This window comes from Diabrotica virgifera, chromosome 2 (assembly GCF_917563875.1).
Source record: "Diabrotica virgifera virgifera chromosome 2, PGI_DIABVI_V3a".
Classification (NCBI taxonomy): Eukaryota; Metazoa; Arthropoda; class Insecta; order Coleoptera; family Chrysomelidae; genus Diabrotica; species Diabrotica virgifera.
The window spans coordinates 216,705,574-216,726,914 of NC_065444.1; the positions used below are offsets into that span (position 1 = coordinate 216,705,574).

At 32.3% G+C, this 21,341-nt stretch overlaps 1 protein-coding gene across 2 annotated transcripts in view; it reads right to left on the reverse strand.

Annotated features, from left to right (window-relative positions):
• LOC114333974 (zinc finger protein OZF-like) overlaps positions 1-21,341 on the reverse strand; it is a 231,802-nt gene that overhangs the window by 152,719 nt on the left and 57,742 nt on the right. The window lies entirely within an intron of this gene.

The following is a 21,341-nucleotide window of genomic DNA, read 5'->3' on the forward strand; positions in this document are numbered from 1 at the left end:
TTCTCTTCGATTATCGCTCCACTCCTCATTGCACAACTAAGGTAAGTCCTGCAAAATTAATGTTAAATAGGAACTTAAGGACAAGATTTGACATTTTATTACCAGGTGATCGAAAAAATTTAAGAAATCATGTAACTACAAACAGGGGCGGATTTATTCATTAGTGGGCCCGGTGCTAATTCTTGTAGAAGGCCTTACCCATTTTTTTTGACAAGGCACTTTAAAAATTAAAACAATATAAACTTCAGTTCATTTAAAATTATGCAGAAGATACAAGGCTAAGACAAGGTAACGCTTTTTTTCTTTGTTTATTTTCAACAAATGCTTTTATGGCACTTTCAAAATCAATTTCCCCCAATACGTCATTCTCAATAGAGCAAATCGATAACGAAACTAATCTGTTCTCGCCCATTGATGACCTTAATTTATTTTTAATAAAGCTTAATTTTGAAAATGATCTTTCGGATTCGCAGTTCGTGATAGGTATAGTTAAATATATTCTTAAAACAATATAGGTATTTGAAAACACTGAAACAAGGTCTTTTTCGATAATAATATCCAACACGTCTTTAGGTGTTACTTTGTTAAAATTGTTAGAATTTTCACTTAACTCATCTTTTTCTGTCAAATGGGGTTTGCAACATCAATTGAATCATTTATTTCCTTGTCATCGTGCGTAATTAACAGAGGTTTGGCGTTGTTTTCTCCTTGGTTCTTAAAAAACATGGTCAATTTCGGTAACTTTTGAACTCTGCTAAGTTTTTCTTCTTTTGCCTGAAAAAAATTAAAATTGCATAGACAGATTCGAACCCCGATGCAAATTTACTTCTTTTTGATCGATTGTTTTGAAGCATATATTTTTATTAAATCATACAATGTTACAATGAGTCACAACAAAAACATTAAATTTACTTAATCCTTTTATTCTTTAAATATACCAATCAAATAAAATTTCGTTATTTCGAAAATGTTCGTCGATCGGATAGCTCAGTGCGACTAGCGGCTGACCCGCACTTCACTTCGCTGTGAGGTACGAGAGTTCAAGCCCAAGCCAGGCCATCGGAAAAACAAAAAGGCTAACGCGTCAGTATAAAATTCTAAATATGAATCTGACGCTTAGACTGGAATATGCGGGCATCTGATCGACCTATGAGGGAGCAGTACGGCAAGGGATAAGGGCTTGCGGCTCGGTGATACTCCCCCATAGATCCCTACCGAAGGGCGTTGACGCCTAAGAACGGTGTATATACATACAAATAAAATTTCAATACATGTAAAACATAAGACAACTTTTCGTGCACATTGCAACTTGCAAGGCTGTAAAAGCTTTTTTCTGTGTGTATTACCGACTATTACCCTATTTTTAAAAACCAATTATTCAGTGTTTATTGTTAATTATTTAAATAAATTACGCATGAAAACGAACTTACAAAGTCTCAAATTAAAGGTTGTCCCATTAGGTTTTTAAAGAAAAATTGTAAAAACCTCTATGTAATCATTAATTTAGGCTAAAGTTTAAAAAACCAATTTATAAGAAAAAGGCTATAGCGGGATAAGATGGTCAAAAATGCCCCCGCACCGATCAGCGCCGCTACTTATGTTTTCGATAAAGGATATAAAATTATGTCCTTATGCAAATTTTTAGCTTCCCAGAGGTCCTAGAACTTCTTAAATCGAGAAAAGAAGAATTTTTAGGTTTTATTTTTTTGTGAGCGCAATTTTAACTTTAAATTTCTGAAAAAATTCAAGAGGATGTATATTTTGAATACAACACAGCCTGATTTTTTTCAGATTTTTGTAATAAAAAATGAGCCCAGGAAAAATTTTTGAAATTTTCAAAAAATTTATAGGTTATGTAAATATGATTTGGCCAACTTTTAAATAACATTTTTTTGTGTATTTTTTGTCGTTCTTTTGAATGACAGAGGCAGAATTTTTAATATCTGAGCGGAAAGAACGAAAAAATTGAAAAAACCGTTTTTGGCTGTCTCGAGATGCATCTCGGGACAGCCAATTTTAGGATTTAGGATCCTGACTACAACAACTGAAAAAACACTAGCAGTGTGAATTTTGTCATAATATTTGGAATGTGGGCTTATAATAATATTTGGAACAGCTTTTCCAAATAATTTTTTTCGATATCTCTAACGCGAAGCAAATCGAAAATTCACCCTGTTTGTGGATTTGCAGTAGGCCGCGTTTAAAATTTAAATTTCAGTTGACTATTTTAAAAATTGAGAACCATCAACCTGTATGACTGTGCCAAATTTCAAATCTGTATATACATATATTGATAGTCGAAATATAGGGGTGTCTTCATCTTAAATGCGACACACTGAATATTACCAATTTAATAATTTATTGCAACTGATATAGTCGTATTTTTTATACCTAGATTCAAAATATACATTCAAAATACTGACTAATTCACTAATTTTATCATAAAAAGTTCAAATTGATTGCATTGAAGTATTGAACCAATTAATGTGTAATAATATAATATATACAGAGTGAGGTTTATGTACGGAAACCCTCAATTATCTCGAAAACGGTTAGCACGATTTTTTTAAATTTTGGTGGGTAGGGGTTTTCTAATGCGGCCGATATTATAGTGATAATTACATTGTTGCCAGATCTTCCGTTTTTCTAAAAATCTAATTAATTTTGTTACTTCAATTGGAATACCCTGTATGTTTTTGGCGTTTTGAAGTCCTTAAGAAATACTTATTAAAAAATCCACAAGGAAAAGAAAATGTTTTCCTGTAGTTGGCTGTATACCATCAATCACAAAATTGGAAAAAAATCATTTGTAAAAGGTATAAAATTTTATTAAAATCCCTTAGAAGGGCTACATCACAACAAAACGTTTTCGATTTTTATAAAAAATCATCATCAGTGTTCGATAAACTGGATGCTAGCTGAGCCACAAAAGAAAAATATCTGGGTAAAAACCCTTTATATATAATATAGATGCCTTAAAAGTGCATACTTCAATAAAAAGCCCTGTGATGGTCACATGGCAACCAGGATAATGCCCTAAGGTAACGTATACAGATTTCCCAACACGTGGGATCCAAATTGAGTTGATCAAAGTGGCAACTAATGGCCAGTTGCCATTAAGTCATTGAAATGTAATCAACTCAATTTGGATCCCACGTGTTGGGAAATCTGTATACATTACCTTAGAGCATTATGCTGGTTGCCATGTGACCATCACAGGGCTTTTTATCGAAGTACATATGCACTTTTAAGGTATCTATATTATATGTAAAGGGTTTTTATCCAGATATTTTTCTTTTGTGGCTCAGCTAGCATCCAGTTTAACGAACACTGATGATGATTTTTTATAAAAATCGAAAACGTTTTGTTGTGATGTAGCCCTTCTAAGGGATTTTAATAAAATTTTATACCTGTTACAAAGGATTTTTTTCCAATTTTGAAATACTAATTATTTTTCATGTTATTTGACTATACCTAAAGGCCATAATTTCAGAGTTATTGCTACATTTATTTTAAAAAAATTAAACAAATTATAAAAATCAATTTTTTCGGCCCGGGTAGGCAATTGTTCTCTAAAGTTAATCGTTTTCGAGTTATAAACAATTTAAAACTGAAAAAAATCGAATAATGACGATTTTCAAGGTTCAAAAACACAAATCAAAAATATTATTTTTGAAACTGCCCAGTACACAAATTCAAGTTCAAGCCTTATTTTATCAGTTACCAATAAGTAATTTAAGCTTGTTTCATTCTGAAATATTGTTTTTTAGTTGTTAATGCAACGCGATGGCCCTTCCTCTCATATGCGCTTCACTAACAATTATTAAAAAGCAATGTTTTAGAATAAAACGGGCCAAAAATTTTTATAGCGAGCCCCTAGAAGAAGGGCTTAGCTTGAATTTGGGTACTCAGCACTACTCAGCAATTTCAAAAATAATATTTTTTATTTGTGTTTTTGAACCTTGAAAATAGTCATTATTCGATTTTTTTCAGTTTTAAATTGTTTAGAGCTCGAAAACCATTAACTTTAAAGAAAAATTATAAAAGACCTTTTTTCTTCCCAATGATCCACAGAATGTAAAATCATATAATGTCTACACGGGCCGAAAAAATTGATTTTTATAATTTGTTTAATTTTTTTTTAATACATAACTCCGAAACTATGGCATTTAGGTATAGGGAATATAACATGAAAAATAATCCGTATTTCTTAAGGACTTCAAAACTAAGAGAAATAAGAAAGTTCATTAGATTTCCAGAAAAACGGAAGATCTGACAACAATGTAATTATCACTATAATATCGGCTGCATTAGAAAACCCCTACCCACCAAAACCTATAAAAATCGTGCAAGATGTTTCCGAGATAATTGAGGGTTTCTATACATAAAACTCACTCTGTATATTAAAATTATTATAATAATATTATATTAATAGGCATTCATTAATTGGTTCAATACTTCAATGCAATCAATTTGAACTTCTTATCTAGGTATAGATAATATATATCTTCATATTTGAATCTAGGTATAATAAAAAAATATGAAAAAAATTTTTTAAGAAACGCTTTTCTTTAGTTACGAGTGACTAAAATTAAAAATATTTAAAAAAAAATCAACTAAAAACCAAAAAATAAAAAAAAATGAAAAAATCCAACACATTCGTCAAAGAAAAGCGTGGCGCGTCTTCATCAAATAAACTGTTTTCGCCCCACTCTTTTCTTTAACGAATGTGTTAGATTTTTTCAATTTTTTTTATTTTTTGGTCTTTAGTTGATTTTTTTAAAATATTTTTAATTTTAGTCACTCGTAACTAAAGAAAAGCGTTTCTTAAAAATTGTTTTTTCATATTTTTTCCTTTTTAGTCTTACACTTTTCAAACATTAAAATATATCGTCGTGTTTATTAAAATATGTTGAGATGTGCTAACATGAAAAGTAGTCGGAATCAGCAAAAAAATTGAACTTTATTGTTTATTTATGAAGCATAACGTAAACAATTAACGTAAAAAGTGAAATTATGTATAGTTCATATCATTAGCTACAATCCGTAAAACTTTCAAGTTTTTATATTGTAAAAAACAAGAGAATTTAAGCATTTTCCATAAAAATTGTTTTTTTTTATTTAAACAATAAACATAAAAAAAAATTTTTCTTGACTATTCGTGTATTGTTCCCGCGAATGCATATGTCTGAAAATGTTCATTCATTTGCATTGGAGAAAAGGCAGTCAAATTAACGTCTAAGGATTTGACGCAAACTATTGAACTAAATAAAAGCGTTTAATAAAAAATACGACTATATTAGTTGCAATAAATTATCAAATGGATAGTATACAGTGTGTCGCATTTAAGATGAAGACACCCCTATATTTCGGCTATCAAAATATATTATACAGATTTAAAATTTGGCACAGTCATACAGGTTGATGGTTCACAATTTTTAAAATAGTCAACTGAAATTTAAATTTTAAACGCGGTCTACCGCAAATCCACACAGGGTGAATTTTCGATATGCGATTCGATTTGCCTCGCGTTAGAGATATCGAAAAAAGTTATTTGGAAAAGATGTTCCAAATATTATAATAAGCCCACATATCAATTTTATGACAAAATTCACACTTTTAGTGTTTTTTCAGTTGTTGTAGTCAGGATCCTAAATCCTAAAATTATCTGTCCCGAGATGCATCTCGAGACAGCCAAAAACGGTTTTTTCAATTGTTTCGTTCTTTCCGCTCAGATATTAAAAATTCTGCTTCTGCCATTCAAAAGAACGACAAAAAATAAACAAAAAAATACTATTTAAAAGTTGGCCAAATCATATTTACATAACCTAAAATTTTTTTGAAAATTTCAAAAATTTTTCCTGGGCTCATTTTTTATTACAAAAATTTGAAAAAAATCAGGTTGTTTTGTATTCAAAATATACATACTCTTGAATTTTTTCAGATTTTTTAAGATAAAATTGCGCTCACAAAAAAATAAAACGTAAAAATTCTTCTTTTCTCGTTTTAAAAAGTTATAGGACCACTGGGAAGCTAAAAATTTGCAAGAGGGCATAATTTTATATCCTTTATCGAAAACATAAGTAGCGGGGCTGATCGGTGCGGGGGCATTTTTGACCATCTTATCCCGCTATAGCCTTTACCTGCTTTTCCTTGTTGAAATAATTGTGCCGTCATCTGAAGCGTATCCTTTTTCAAAAATATCTTTTTATTTTGCCCAAACTTTGTTTTAAAAAAGGACAAAAACTGTTCGGAATTAAATTATGTTTTTTTATTTGATTAGGCTAAAAGTTGCGCTAATATAAATTAAGTAAATAAACTCACCTTTCGCTTAGCGGCTCCGCTTTTAGGCTGCTTAAGTGACATTATAGGTAGTTACAAGCGTATAAACGTAATGTATTTAAACAACATTAATTAGCACTCACAAACACTAGAACTAAAAATTAATCCGAACCGAATAAATAAAATTCACCAGCATCAACTCACGATTCACAATCTAATGATAAATGACTAAAAGCTAACGCCATCACAAGTAGGTATGAATTACTAATTGTCGTCTTTGACGTTCTTCAGGTACTTTACTTGGTTGTAAACAAAAGCTTTACTTATTAAGCTTAAAGGGTAAAGTAGGTATATTTTATATTTCATTTCTTAACTTTATGGCACACATTGAAAGACATCTATTTTTGTCAAACACCTTTAACTTTCAGAGCGATTTAAAAGCATTGTATTGTAAGATTTCCCAAAAGGAGATGTAAAAGTATACCTGCTAATCTGTTGCCATTTATGTCATGTCATAAAAGGGTGGTTATCGGGTGTTCAATTGTCAATACAACAATAATTTCAAAGTAATTTTTACAATAAATAAGAGGAGTTTGGTGTAGGGTAAGTACGACGGCGCGTCAGAATGCCAAATACGTAATTTTAGACAAATGTGTAGGTCTTCTGGGGGCCCCTTCAACCTGGGGGCCCGGTGCTACAGCACCTCTAGCCCCCCCCCCCCTAAATCCACCACTGCTACAATACAAAATAAACAAAAAATGTATTCTAGCGGTAAGAGATTTTTAGTGTTTCAGCCTGGTGAACAAGTGATTGTGCGCGACTATCGTAAAAAAAATACGGTTGAGTGGATAAAAGCCGTAGTTTTAAGGAAAATCGAAAAAGTAACATATATTGTTAAAATTCCTGAACTAAATGATGTTAACTGGAAACGTCATTTGAACCAAATTAAAAAATTTCATATAGTGGAATCTTCACTACTGAGTGGTTCAAATGAAGTTTCTCCTATGGTAGATACTGATGTAAATATTGTGAATAAAGAGAATTTAAGTAAAGAAAGTACTGAACGGCCTAAAAGAGTGATCAAACCCATAGATCGTTTAACGTATGAGTAATTTCTTTTTTATTATTTTGTAAATACTTATATTTGTTTTACTAGTAAAAAATAATTTTTTTTAAGGGGGAGATGTTGGATATTGTAAAGATAGTTTTAGTAGACCACTCTTTAAAACCTAACAACTGTTATCAGAGTAACACATTTCTTATTATTGTAAAAAGTACATTCGCCAAATGAGTATTAAATGAGCCTTCTTTGTAGAAAGACGTGTTTTATTTTAGTAATTTATAGTTTCTAATATTCACCCTCAAATTAGGGCTAAAATATATTACAACAAGTATTGACTTTTTGAAATTTTTTGACTTTGACATTTATCAGATCCGTACGACACTGTAACTTTACAGTATTACAATACAAGAATAAAAAACCGCTAAACGCCGTAAAAATGAGTGGCGCATAAAATATTCCAGCTACAAAAGATCTGATATGAATATTACGTGGCGCGAAAATGGATTTTCATTTGATGCAAAACAAAATTCTAGTTTTATTTTAAAAGATTTTTCCATAATATTTGCTAAATTTGAAGTAAACGCGCCACAAAAGAGTTTCAAAATTCAAACTGTGTCTCTTTTGTGGCGCGTTTACTTCAAATTTAGCAAATATTATGGAAAAATCTTTTAAAACAAAACTAGAATTTTGTTTTGCATCAAATGAAAATCCATTTTCGCGCCACGTAATATTCATATCAGATCTTTTGTAGCTGGAATATTTTATGCGCCACTCATTTTTACGGCGTTTAGCGGTTTTTTTTATTCTTGTATCAGAAGTTTTTCAAAGTTATTTATAAATTAAATGTATGAAGTTGAATGCAATGTTCCTCTATTACACATCAAGCTTTATAAATGGTCACCTTTGTTGCATTATCTCCCAAATGATCTAGTGTCCATCGAATGTACACTAGATTTTTTTCTATTCGAAATAGATTGAAAAAAACATATTGAGATGGCCGGTAAATGAAGTCGGATTGCCCGTTGCCAGATCAAATTTAGCGTCGTAACCACTACAACTACATAAACCATTTCGGGAATAATCGTTAATTGGATTATACTTTTGTAGCTTAATAACTTCTAAACGGCTTAACCGATTTTGATCAGTAAACATGAGTTTGAAACCTATTGACCAGTAGTATCTGATGGATCTAAGGTCAAGTATGATAACTGAAGCTATTAGAGGAATTATTGAGCTTGAGAAACCGTTTTTCCCACAGAAAATAGATTTTATCATAACCTAAAAAATTCAAATTTTTCGGGATATGAGGTATACACCGTTAAATTCGTCTTGAGTTCTTCTACAAACGCTAAGTTATTGGCGCAATTCGTAGGTTGAAATGTTGAGTAATTATTGTCGAAAAACCAAAATTTTCAAAGTTAAGTTTTTCAGATTTTCGGCTATACTGAGCCGTGTGTATGTCTGATCCTGACTGCTTGGACACCATTTGAAAGCTTAAGTCAACACTATTAATTTGATGTATTTGCGGTTCTCCTGCCTTTTCTTGATCCGAATATATATACCCCCAAAAAATATGCCGTTTTGTACCTACCAAGTCCTATAGCTGGCTTATGGGTGGTCAAAAGTCACAAACTACACCTGTTCTAAATCGGCCCTGACCCCCTCTTCAAACACAGAGGAAAAATATCAAATCGGTTTAACTTTCAAACACACATACATACATATCCACAAACATTTTCCCATTTTTAAATAAAAATTAAGTCACATTTCTAAGCTCTATAACTTTTGAACGGTATAACCGATTTTCAAAATTAGACATGCGTTGGAAAGGTAATGATCAGTTTTATTAGAAGCCGCAAAGGTTGGACTTAAATTTTTAAAGTTTTTGGGAGTTTTGGGGACGAGAACGAAAAACAGACCCTAAATATGAAAGGCCGTAAAATCTACACCCTTGGACCAAAATCGATGGTTGACATATAAATGGGTGACTCTTTTTCTGAACTTTAAGATGGGAGTTGGCCCAATTTTCAATTCAGTCAGATTTAGAAAATCGAAAATTTCGTGTATATATAGTGTCGCGTGTAGGGGGGTGTGGGTGTGCGCTGCTGGCGAGAACTGCCGTTCTCTGGTAATGTTCAAAATTAGACATGCGTTGGAAAGGTAATGATTAGTACTGTTAGAAGCCGCAAAGGTCGGACTTAAATTTTCGAAGTTTTTGGGAGTTTTGGGGACCAGAACGAAAAACAGACCCTAAATAGGAAGGCCGTAAAATCGACACCCTTAGACCAAAATGGATGGTTGACATATGAATGGGTGAGTCTTTTTCTAAACTTGAAGATGGGAGTTGACACAATTTTCAATTCAGTCAGATTTAGAAAATTGAAAATTTCGTGTATATAATAGTCTCGCGTGTATAATGGTGTATTTCTGCGCCACTGGCGAGAACTGCCGTTCTCTGGTAATTTTTTCGATATAAAACTAACAGCTTCGATAAACAATAAATCTAAAACTATTAATTTTATCAAAAAAAATGTATAATGAACATTTTTTGCTTATAATTAATATTTTTACCAGCATTTGCGGTCAAAATATAATAAAAAATTTCCACCCTCGAGATGAGGTGGCAACCACCCCATGGTAAAAGCGTCTTTCGGCATCATATAGATTTTGATCCTTGGACTATCCACTACTTATTGTCAAATTTTCAAGCAAATCTATCCATTCTGTAAAAATTGCGAAGTGAAAAATTTCAGTTCCTGGACTAATTATACTTTTGGAGCTCTATAACTTCTGAACGGCTTACCTGATGTTGATCACTAAACATGAATTTGAAACGTATTGACAAGTAGTATCTGATGCATCCAAAATCGAGTATGATAACTGAACGTATTACAGGAATTATTGAGCTTGAGAAACCGTTTTTCTCATAAGAAATAGATTTGATCATATTTATGAAGCCTATAACTTAAAAATTCGAATTTTCCCAGATATGAGGTATACTCCGTTAGACGCGTCCCGAGTCCTTCTACAAACGCTCAGTTATTGGCGCAATTCGTAGGTTGAAATTTTGAGTAACTGTCGAAAAACCAAAATTTTCAAAGTGTAATTTTTCAGTTTTTTGGCTATGGTGAGCAGTGCATATGTCTCAGCTTGATCGCTTAGGCGCCATTTGAAAGCTTAACTCAACCCTATTGATTTGGTGTATTTTCGGTTTTCCTGTCTTTCCTAGAACCTAAGAAACATACGCCCAAAAATTATGTTATTTTGTATCTACCTAGTCCTCTAGCTGGCTTACGGGTAGTCAGAAGTCAAAAATTAGACCGGTTCTGAATCGGCCCTCACACCTTCTTGAAACACAGAAAAAAAATTCAGATCGGTGTAACTTTTCCACACACATACATACATACATACATATCCACAAACATTTTCCATTTTTCAAATAAAAATTGAGTCATATTTCTGAGCTCGATAACTTTTGAATGGTATAACCGATTTTCAAAATTAAACATGCGTTGGAAAGGTAATGATCTGTGCTATCAGATGCCGCAAAGGTCGGGCTTAAATTTTTGAAATTTTTGGGAGTTTTGGGGACGAGAACGAAAAACAGGCTTTAAATGGGAAGGGCCGTAAAATCCACACCCTTGGACCAAAATGAAGAGGTAACATATTGGGATTTTTCCATTGATTTTTTTTTATAATATACATATGGATGGACGAGTCTTTTCCTAAACTTTAAGATGGGATTTATCCCAATTTTCAATTCAGTCAGGTTTAGAAAATCGAAAATTTCGTGTATATATAGTGTCGCATGTAGGGGTGTTGTGCGCCACTGGTGAGAACTGGCGTTCTCTGTGGAAAAAAATTAAGGTGTAAACTATTCAGTGATCGTAACTGTATATACCAAGTCACCTAGGGCTCGATAACATGGAAAGAGTCCCACCAGAGCTCAATTCTTTTAATATCTGAAGGCTGTATGACACTATACATTTTCTTGTATCATTTCTAACAAGAATAAAAAACCGCTAAACGCCGTAAAAATGAGTGGCGCATAAAATATTCCAGCTACAAAAGATCTGATATGAAAATTACGTGGCGCGAAAATAGATTTTCATTTGATGCAAAACAAAATTCTAGTTTTATTTTAAAAGATTTTTCCATAATATTTGCTTAATTTGAAGTAAACGCGCCACAAAAGAGTAACTTTGATACAGTTTGAATTTTGAAACTCTTTTGTGGCGCGTTTACTTCAAATTTAGCAAATATTATGGAAAAATCTTTTAAAATAAAACTAGAATTTTGTTTTGCATCAAAATGAAAATCCATTTTCGCGCCACGTAATTTTCATATCAGATCTTTTGTAGCTGGAATATTTTATGCGCCACTCATTTTTACGGCGTTTAGCGGTTTTTTATTCTTGTATCAGGAGTTTTTCAAAGTTATTTATAAATTAAATGTATGAACTTGAATGCAATGTTCCCCTATTGCACGTCAAGCTTTATAAATGGTCACCTTTGTTGCATTATATCCCAAATGATCTAGTTTCCATCGAATGTACACTAGACTTTTTTCTATTCGAAATAGATTGAAACAAAAATATTGAGATGGCCGGTAAATGAAGTCGGATTGCCCGTTGCCAGATCAAATTTAGCGTCGTAACCACTACAACTACATAAACCATTTCGGGAATAATCGTTAATTGGATTATTAGTGGAGTCACTGAAGGTTTTCACCTCCGATTTCGTTGAACCTTCATAGATTTCCATGAAAATTGTTGAGTAGTTATAAGATACTTCAAGGAACAAAGGTGACATGATGCCAACTTGCGCTTTTACTCTGGGGGTGGATGCCACCCTTTCTCGGGGGTGAAATTTTTTTATTAAAAATAATACCAGAAATCGATAGAGGGGCAACTTCTAAGCAAAATTGGTTATATAAAGTTATTAACATGAATCAATACTTTTTGAGTTATTAAATATCAAAAATTTTATTTTTTCTTAAAAAAATGCATGTTTTAAAGCTGTTTTTCACGTATTACTCAAAAACTATGACCTTTTGTAAAAAATCTATTACTACCAAAATTAAAGATAATAAAAATTAATACACTCCCCACTTAAAGAACTAAACTAATGTTATTTCATAGTGAGTTATGGGTAATTGAATGTATATTTCTTTCGACGAGTACTCAAATCTAAGTATTCAAGCTTACATAACGGGAAACGATGCATTTTATATAACATACTTGTTAAGCACTTGTCAAAGTACTTCAGAATACCTATCAAATGACCTCCAGTAGAAGTTAATAGCATCAAAATTAAGAAAGTTATGATGAAAATAAGAGAAACCTTTCGATTTTTTTAGGAAAAAGTGAAAAATAAAACACACGCCATTTTCACACAAATTAAAATTTGTAGTAATCCTCAAAAGAATTTCTTTAGGTTAACATAGATAATGATTTCAACAATTTTGACAGGTTTAGAATGCATATTTTTGAAAAAAAGGTATAATTTAAAAAAATCAGAATTTTTAAAATTATCGTACTTTTAATTTTCTTTTGATAATAACTCCAAAAGTACTCAATATACGTAAAAAATCATATACGGCTAAATTTTAGTTTTTTCTGTTCCAAATACTATGTTCATTCTACTATTTCCGTAAAGTGAAAAATGACCGAGATAGAAACGTTTAATATTCCAATTTTGCTGCGAGAACCATGTAACCGGGGCCATTTAACCTTTTTTTTGTAAGAGGTTTAAAAGACTAATTTAAATCAGCTAAGTACTTTCAGCATTTTTAATGCCATCATCAGAGCTATCGTATTATAGGGGTTATATTTTTTATTAGTCTCAATTTTGATAATAATAAATTTTTTGCAAAGTTATTTATGAAAAATCGGTTAAAAACATACATTTTTCTCACGAAAAATAAAAATCTTTGATCTTTAATAACTCAAAAAGCTTTGATTTATTTTAATAAATTTATATAACAAATTTTGCTTATAATTTGTAACTCTATCGAATTGTGGAGTTATTTTTAATAAAATAATTTTCACCCCCGAGGAGGGGTGGCATCCACCCCCAGGGTAAAAGCGCAAGTTGGCACCATGTCACCTTTGTTCCTTGAGATATCCTCTAACCACTCACCAATTTTCATGCAAATCGGTGGAGGTTCAACGAAATCGGAGGTAATAACTCATATCCACCTTCAGTGACTGCACTATATACTTTTGTAGCTTAATAACTTCTAAACGGCTTAACCCATTTTGATCAATAAACATGAGTTTGAAACGTATTGACCAGTAGTATCTGATGGATCTAAGGTCAAGTATGATAACTGAAGCTATTATAGGAATTTTTGAGCTTGAGAAACCGTTTTTCCCACAGGAAATAGATTTTATCATACTTATGAAGCCTATAACCTAAAAATTCGGACTTTACCGGATATAAGGTATACACCGTTAGATTCTTCTTGAGTCCTTCTACAAACGCTAAGATATTGGCGCAACTCGTAGGTTAAAATGTTGAGTAATTGTCGAAAAACCAAAATTTTCAAAGTTTAGTTTTTCAGTTTTTCGGCTATACTGAGCCCTGTGTATGTCTGATCCTGACGGCTTAGACACCATTTGAAAGCTTAAGTCAACACTATTGATTTGATGTATTTGCGGTTCTCCTGCCTCTTCTTGATCCGGATATATATACCCCCAAAAAATATGCCGTTTTGTACTTACCAAGTCCTATAGCTGGCTTATGGGTCGTCAAAAGTCACAAACTACACCGGTTCTAAATCGGCCCTGACCCCCTCTTCAAACACAGAGAAAAAATATCAAATCGGTTTAACTTTCAAACACACATACATACATATCCACAAACATTTTCCCCTTTTTAAATAAAAATTGAGTCATATTTCTAAGCTCTATAACTTTTGAATGGTATAACCGATTTTCAAAATTAGACATGCGTTGGAAAGGTAATGATCAGTTCTATTAGAAACCGCAAAGGTTGGACTTAATTTTTAAAGTTTTTGGGAGTTTTGGGGACGAGAACGAAAAACAGGCCCTAAATAGGAAGGGCCGTAAAATCTACACCCTTGGACCAAAATCGATGGTTGACATATAAATCGGTGTCTTTTTCTGAACTTTAAGATAAGAGTTGGCCCAATTTTCAATTCAGTCAGATTTAGAAAATCGAATATTTCGTGTATATAGTGTCGCGTGTAGGGGGGTGTGGGTGTGCGCCACTGGCGAGAACTGCCGTTCTCTGGTAATGTTCAAAATTAGACATGATTTGGAAAGGTAATGATCAGTACTGTTAGAAGCCGCAAAGGTCGGACTTAAATTTTCGAAGTTTTTGGGAGTTTTGGGGACCAGAACGAAAAACTGACCCTAAATAGGAAGGGCCGTAAAATCGACACCTTTGGACCAAAGTTGATGGTTGGCATATGAATGGGTGAATCTTTTTCTGAACTTGAAGATGGGAGTTGGCACAATCTATCCATTCTGTAAAAATTGCGAAGTGAAAAATTTCAGTTCCTGGACTAATTATACATTTGGAGCTCTATAACTTCTGAACGGCTTACCTGATGCTAATCACTAGACATGAATTTGAAACGTATTGACAAGTAGTATCTGATGCATCCAAGATCGAGTGTGATAACTGAACGTATTACAGGAATTATTGAGCTTGAAAAACCGTTTTTCCCATAAGAAATAGATTTGATCATACTTATGAAGCCTATAACTTAAAAATTCGAATTTTCCCAGATATGAGGTATACACCGTTAGACGCGTCCTGAGCCCTTTACAAAGGCTTAGTTATTGGCGCAATTCGTAGGTTGAAATTTTGAGTAATTGTCGAAAAACCAAAATTTTCAAAGTTTAATTTTTCAGCTTTTTGGCTATGGTGAGCAGTGTGTATGTCTCAGCTTGATCGCTTAGGCGCTATTTGAAAGCTTAACTCAACCCTATTGATTTGGTGTATTTGCGGTTTTCCTGTCTTTCCTTGAACCTAAGATATATACGCCCAAAAAATATGCTATTTTGTATCTACCTAGCCCTCTAGCTGGCTTAAGGGTAGTCAGAAGTCAAAAATGAGACCGGTTCTGAATCGGCCCTCACACCCTCTTGAAACACAGAAAAAAAATTCAGATCGGTGTAACTTTTCCACACAGATACATACATACATACATACATACATACATATCCACAAACATTTTCCATTTTTTAAATAAAAATTGAGTCATATTTCTGAGCTCGATAACTTTTGAATGGTATAACCGATTTTCAAAATTAAACATGCGTTGGAAAGGCAATTATCTGTGCTATCAGAAACCGCAAAGGTCGGGCTTAAATTTTTAAAAATTTTGGGAGTTTTGGGGACGAGAACGAAAAACAGGCTTTAAATGGGAAGGGCCGTAAAATCCACACCCTTGGACCAAAATTGATGGTTGACATATGAATGGACGAGTCTTTTCCTAAACTTTAAGATGGAATTTGGCCAAATTTTCGATTTAGTCAGGTTTAGAAAATCGAAAATTTCGTGTATATATAGTGTCGCATGTAGGGGTGTTGTGCGCCACTGGTGAGAACTGCCGTTCTCTGTGGATATCGTTTCTAATATGTCAAAAAAATGCATAGTGTCATACACAGATACAAGAAACGATATCAGAAACGATACAAGAATTTGAGTCAGACACAGATTCTTGTACAAGAACTGCGCCAATTTCTGCGCAAAGAGCAAGAACGTAAAACCTGCTGGTAAAACATCTAAAATGTCATAATTACTTACTCATCATGGAGGCTGAAATGAAAATGGGATCATGTATTGATGAATTTATTTGTATTTTTGTAGGTATTATTTATAAATCTTATATTGATACTTAATATACCGTTTGGTATGGACTACTGTTCTACTAATAACCATATATTTAGCTCCTAGTAAAGTTCAAACTATAAATTTAGGTTTCATGGTGCATAATTTTTTACAAAATACAATAGCTCCTAATTTGGATCAAACTGAAGATAATTCTAATGCAAATATTTTAGCACAAATATCAAAACAAAATAAAAACACAAATAATCAACCTCAAACAGTCAACGTAAAATTCTAACATTAAAATGTTAATTAAAAGTTTATAAATTTTATAAAATCCTTAAAATCAGCTGTAGATGTAGATGCAGTACTACCATAACGTGACACGGGGTGACAAACAAAATATCGACCAATCACGTGCCGAATTTCATACAATTTTCGATACAAGAACTTGCATAGTGTCATACAGGGCACAAATGTACGTACAAGAAATGATACAAGAAAATGTATACAAGAAACGATATTAGAAATGATACAAGAAAATGCATAGTGTCATACAGCCTTTAGGTATCTGGAATGAGTCAATTTTCCCCTTAGAGGGAGTGTGAGTCGTATGGCTAAATCTGGATTAGCAATATTAAAAACTTTAATATATTATACATACTTATTACATTATTATATTATATTATAATAATTATTTAATATAATTATATTATACCGTGGTTTTTTTATATGAAAATGCAAAGCAAAACATATACAATTTACAGAGTAAATGCTTGGTTTTTTTTAATAAAATAATATAAATTGTATCTAGACTAGCTAAGCGTTGGGTAGTATAGCAAAAGTAGCTACACCACACGAGACACGAAAATGATGAAATTAATTCTATTTTTTTTTTCATGGAGAGTTTTTTTGAAATAGTTAACATCATTACAAAATATTTTGTAATTAATAAAAGTAAGACTAAGCCATTTTATAAAATATTTTTTGGAAAATAGCATTTCAGAAAATACTGTATTTTTTATTTAAGGATAATACAAAATACTTATTATTATTCATTTTATACTTAAGTACAACAAAAAAAACTTTGAAATGAAAATAAAACAAGAGTTTAAATTATAAACAGAAAATTAAATAAATAATTTCCCACAACGCAACGGTCAAAAACTACACTTAAAAGTTTTAAAAATTCACACCACAGAATAGAATCAGTAAATATGTACCAATATTCAAACAGAATCAACAATAAAACACATGACGCAGTCGCAAGTACGATTGCTCGAAGCCGTGGAATTTACGAAGCTTGCTCGGTCTGTAGATCTAATTATGAAATGGTCGCTGTAATATGGCTTTTCATTCACAGTCATTTGTTTCGAGCTTCTGTCATGTGTCACACAATATTAATATATCTACGTCATACGTTATTGGTATATAACAATGATACAAACTTGAGACGTATGGCGTAGATATATTAATATTATGTGACACATGACAGAAGCTCGAAACAAATGACAGTCGATGAAAAGCCCTATAGGAATGACATGTCAAAAAACGCTGGACTGAAGGGCCGCCCGAGATTTTTATCGTACCTATCTATTATCTTTATGGTACTAGATACTGGCATTCTATAAAAATAACAAAGTTACTCGTTATTTTGATATTTTAGAAACACCTTCTGTACTTGAAAGTATTTTATGGTTCTACGCATCATTAATTCCTGCATTTGAGAAAATGTTCGATGCCATATTTCGGGTACACACTATAGATGTATAGATTATTGCATAAATCAATAGAATATTATAGTCATACTTTCATTTCAAATTAGTTCATTTTTCTGAGAAATTAATAGTTTACAATATTTGCATTTCATTCTATTTCGATTACGCCCAGTCAATGCGCGAGATTAAGAACAAGATATTATCCCCCAATTCTATCCTACTGCATGGATTTTAATGAAATTTTGGTAGTAGCCCAATCTCCTAATTCAAAGTCTATCCTATATATTATGGCACTTTTATCATGGGGGAGGTTCCCACCACTTCTCAGGGGTGAAATATTTTTATTTTCGAAATACATGGAGAAAAAGGAAGATTTTTAAGAAAATTTAAAAATTTATTCTATAACACTGGTAAACACACAGTTTGCTGCCGGAAATTTTTTTACTTTTTCTAGGTAATTTGGGTCTGCTGAATCCAAAAATTCCACCAGATTTGCTCCATCAGATCGCTTTCAGAAAATACGACAAAAGATTACATTTCTAACATATAGGGTAATTTAACATATATGTAGTGATGCTACCCATGAAATAAACAAAACACGAATAAAAAGTAATATATTTATTGTACAACAATATACTTACAAAAATCATGACACATATCTGCCAAAAAAACTTAACTTTCCATCTAACTTTACCAGCGTCGCAGCAAAAAATGCCGTCATTCGGCATCACCTAAAAACTTCCTTTTATATGATTTTCTTGCAAAGGCTTTAAAAGGACGGTCCCTTTAAAGACTCCAGCAGTAATCTGCCATCATGTGATTGCCCCATCTCCCCTGATACCTCTCTTCCATCGTTTTGATATCTTGGTGAAAGCGTTCCCCTTGTTCCTCACTAAGGTCACCAAGATGTTCTGGGAAACGGTCTAAATGGCTGTAGAGGTATTTTAATTCTCATATGACAACCGTGTTTGTTAAAGTTGTTGAGCATTTCTTCCACTCTAATGCTCAATTGGTATACTTCCATATTTGTTGCCATTATGTAGAAGGACACACTTTAAACTTCGTTTGGAATTGTCCATAAAAAGATGCCGGTGATCTGGTGTATACTCAGATACACCCATTTCTTCTAACAGTCCTTTAATATTGTTATAAAAAACCATATCATCTTGCTGAGAAAAAAAGGCAAAAGATCTTTTTCTCTATTACGGTAGTATGTAATTTTGGTGTCTGGGTGAAGAACATTCCTTTGTTTTAGTCTGGAGGCAAGCAACTCAGAACAATCCTTTGGAAGGTTCAAAGCTCTGATAAGATCGCTTAGCTCTTCCTGAATAAAGCGCTCAAGACGTGTTGAATCCCCTTCAAAATCACTGTCGTCTTCCCAAATCTATTAGTCTGTAGTTCGTCAGATAACATTTCGACATTGTCCTCTGGTAACGTAAGTACACTGCTAAATATTGGAATGGGTATCTGCTCAAGCTGATGTAGAATTGGTCTTATTGCTGAATCTATTCGGTTAGGATTCGGTTATTATATTATTATAGATGTCGAATATTAGGTTGTCGGTATTCTATATTGCGGTTAGGATGGTCTTTGCTGAATCGTTAAAATGATTTTCTGGTTCTCTCCATACCATTGGAACACCAAACTTTAAACATTTTCGTTGTCCTTTCGTCCACTGTCGCAAGTTTTTAAGACAAGTTTTGCACACTACATGTGGAGCCCAGGATTTATCTTGATCTCCTAATTGAACACCAAAATAGGCTTGATATGTCCTTTTGTCCATTTGCCCATTTGTCTTAGATTTTGTTAAGTTTGTTTATAAACATATTGCAATTATAGTGGTGGAATATACAGATATGTAAGAATATTTAAGTATTTGATGAGTATGATATATCTCGAAAACTAGAGCTGATACAAAGAAAAGGTTTGTATTTTTGGAATCAGCACAGATGAATTAACTAAAATCAGTTGATTTTTTTCTGCAGCAAGACAAAAATTTTTTTTTGTTGGGCTGTGTAATTTGATCACATTTTTTACAAAAACCATTCATTTTAAACCCGTTCAACTTTTTGAAAGTAGAAGTAACACTATATTAAAAGGTATTGCAAAAGAAAAACAATGCATTTAAATTATGGTAGAAGGGGAGTTAAATGTATGTATGTATATAATTTTCATTTTTCCTTAAAGTACATTAGACATCTATTTTTTTTGCACTATATCTCGCTTAGTTTGTATGTAACCGACATTTAACGGTGCTCGTTTTAAAGGTCTTTTCAAACACTACAAAAGGTGTTGGTAGCATTATACACCTAAAACCTACCGTTCCTCTGTTATTTCAAGTTGAATACACCAATTTGAGCATGCACCAAAAAACAAACTATTTTCACCTACCATATCTCTTTTTGTATTATAAATAGAACATTTTCGAAGGAACGAATCTCTTTATTATTTATAATCTAAAAAATGTTTTATATAGTGTTTTTAGTTCGATGCATAGTTTTTAAGGTATTCACAAAAAATCCGTCCGAAAAGGTGTCATTTTTCAATGAAAACGGCCAATTTTCAACTACGCATAACTTAAAAAGTATTGAGTTCTCAAAAAAAAGTATAGACCAGTTTTTGCTTAGAAATAGGTTCTTTAGCCACTTCCGTGCTTATTTTGACCAACAAATTTTCCACCCCCTTGAAGAAGTGGGAACCGCCCCAAGATAAAAGCGCCATAGTATACAGGGTGAGTCACCTCTAACAGGACGAAAGATTACAGCGAAATGGTAAAAGATTTGAAAATTTTTTTAAATTAGTAGTTTGTAAGTTGATAAAATCTACATTTTAAAATTATTTTGAAATATACAGGGTGTCCCAATAAATGACGGCGTATCAAAGTTATATTTTTTCTTATGGAACACGCTGTATTTTATTGAATTTTTTAATTGTCCGCAAAAAATAAGGTATAGTTTCATAAGGCTTCCCTATACCAACCTATGTACAGAGTGTTCTAAGTTATGGTGACTTTTCTTAAAATGTAAAGTTTTAAAAGAAGGCTTATTGTCAAGTTATTTAAGAAATTATGAAAAAAATACTTCTATATCTATATAGTTGGATATTGGTTGAATGTATTCCATGATTAATTATTACACAATTATTTACAGGGTGTTCAACATTTACAGTTTCATTATTGGATTATTCAATGTGTCATATGATGCTTATTTTAAATAGAACACCATGTATATTAATACACCATTATACTAAACGGAGTCACCTCTTTCGAATGGTATATGGATGTCCTATACCTAGGTCTAATAGGTATTGCGTAATTTACAATTATTTAAATTCTTAATCTGTAAATCGAGTTTAAAACAAAAGATGTATCTCATTGTGTGACATCGTCATTTTATGACAGTACGGTCTGATAATTATCAAAAATATAAACATCCGTGTATGATATTCAACATGATATTCAAATTTAATTGTTCC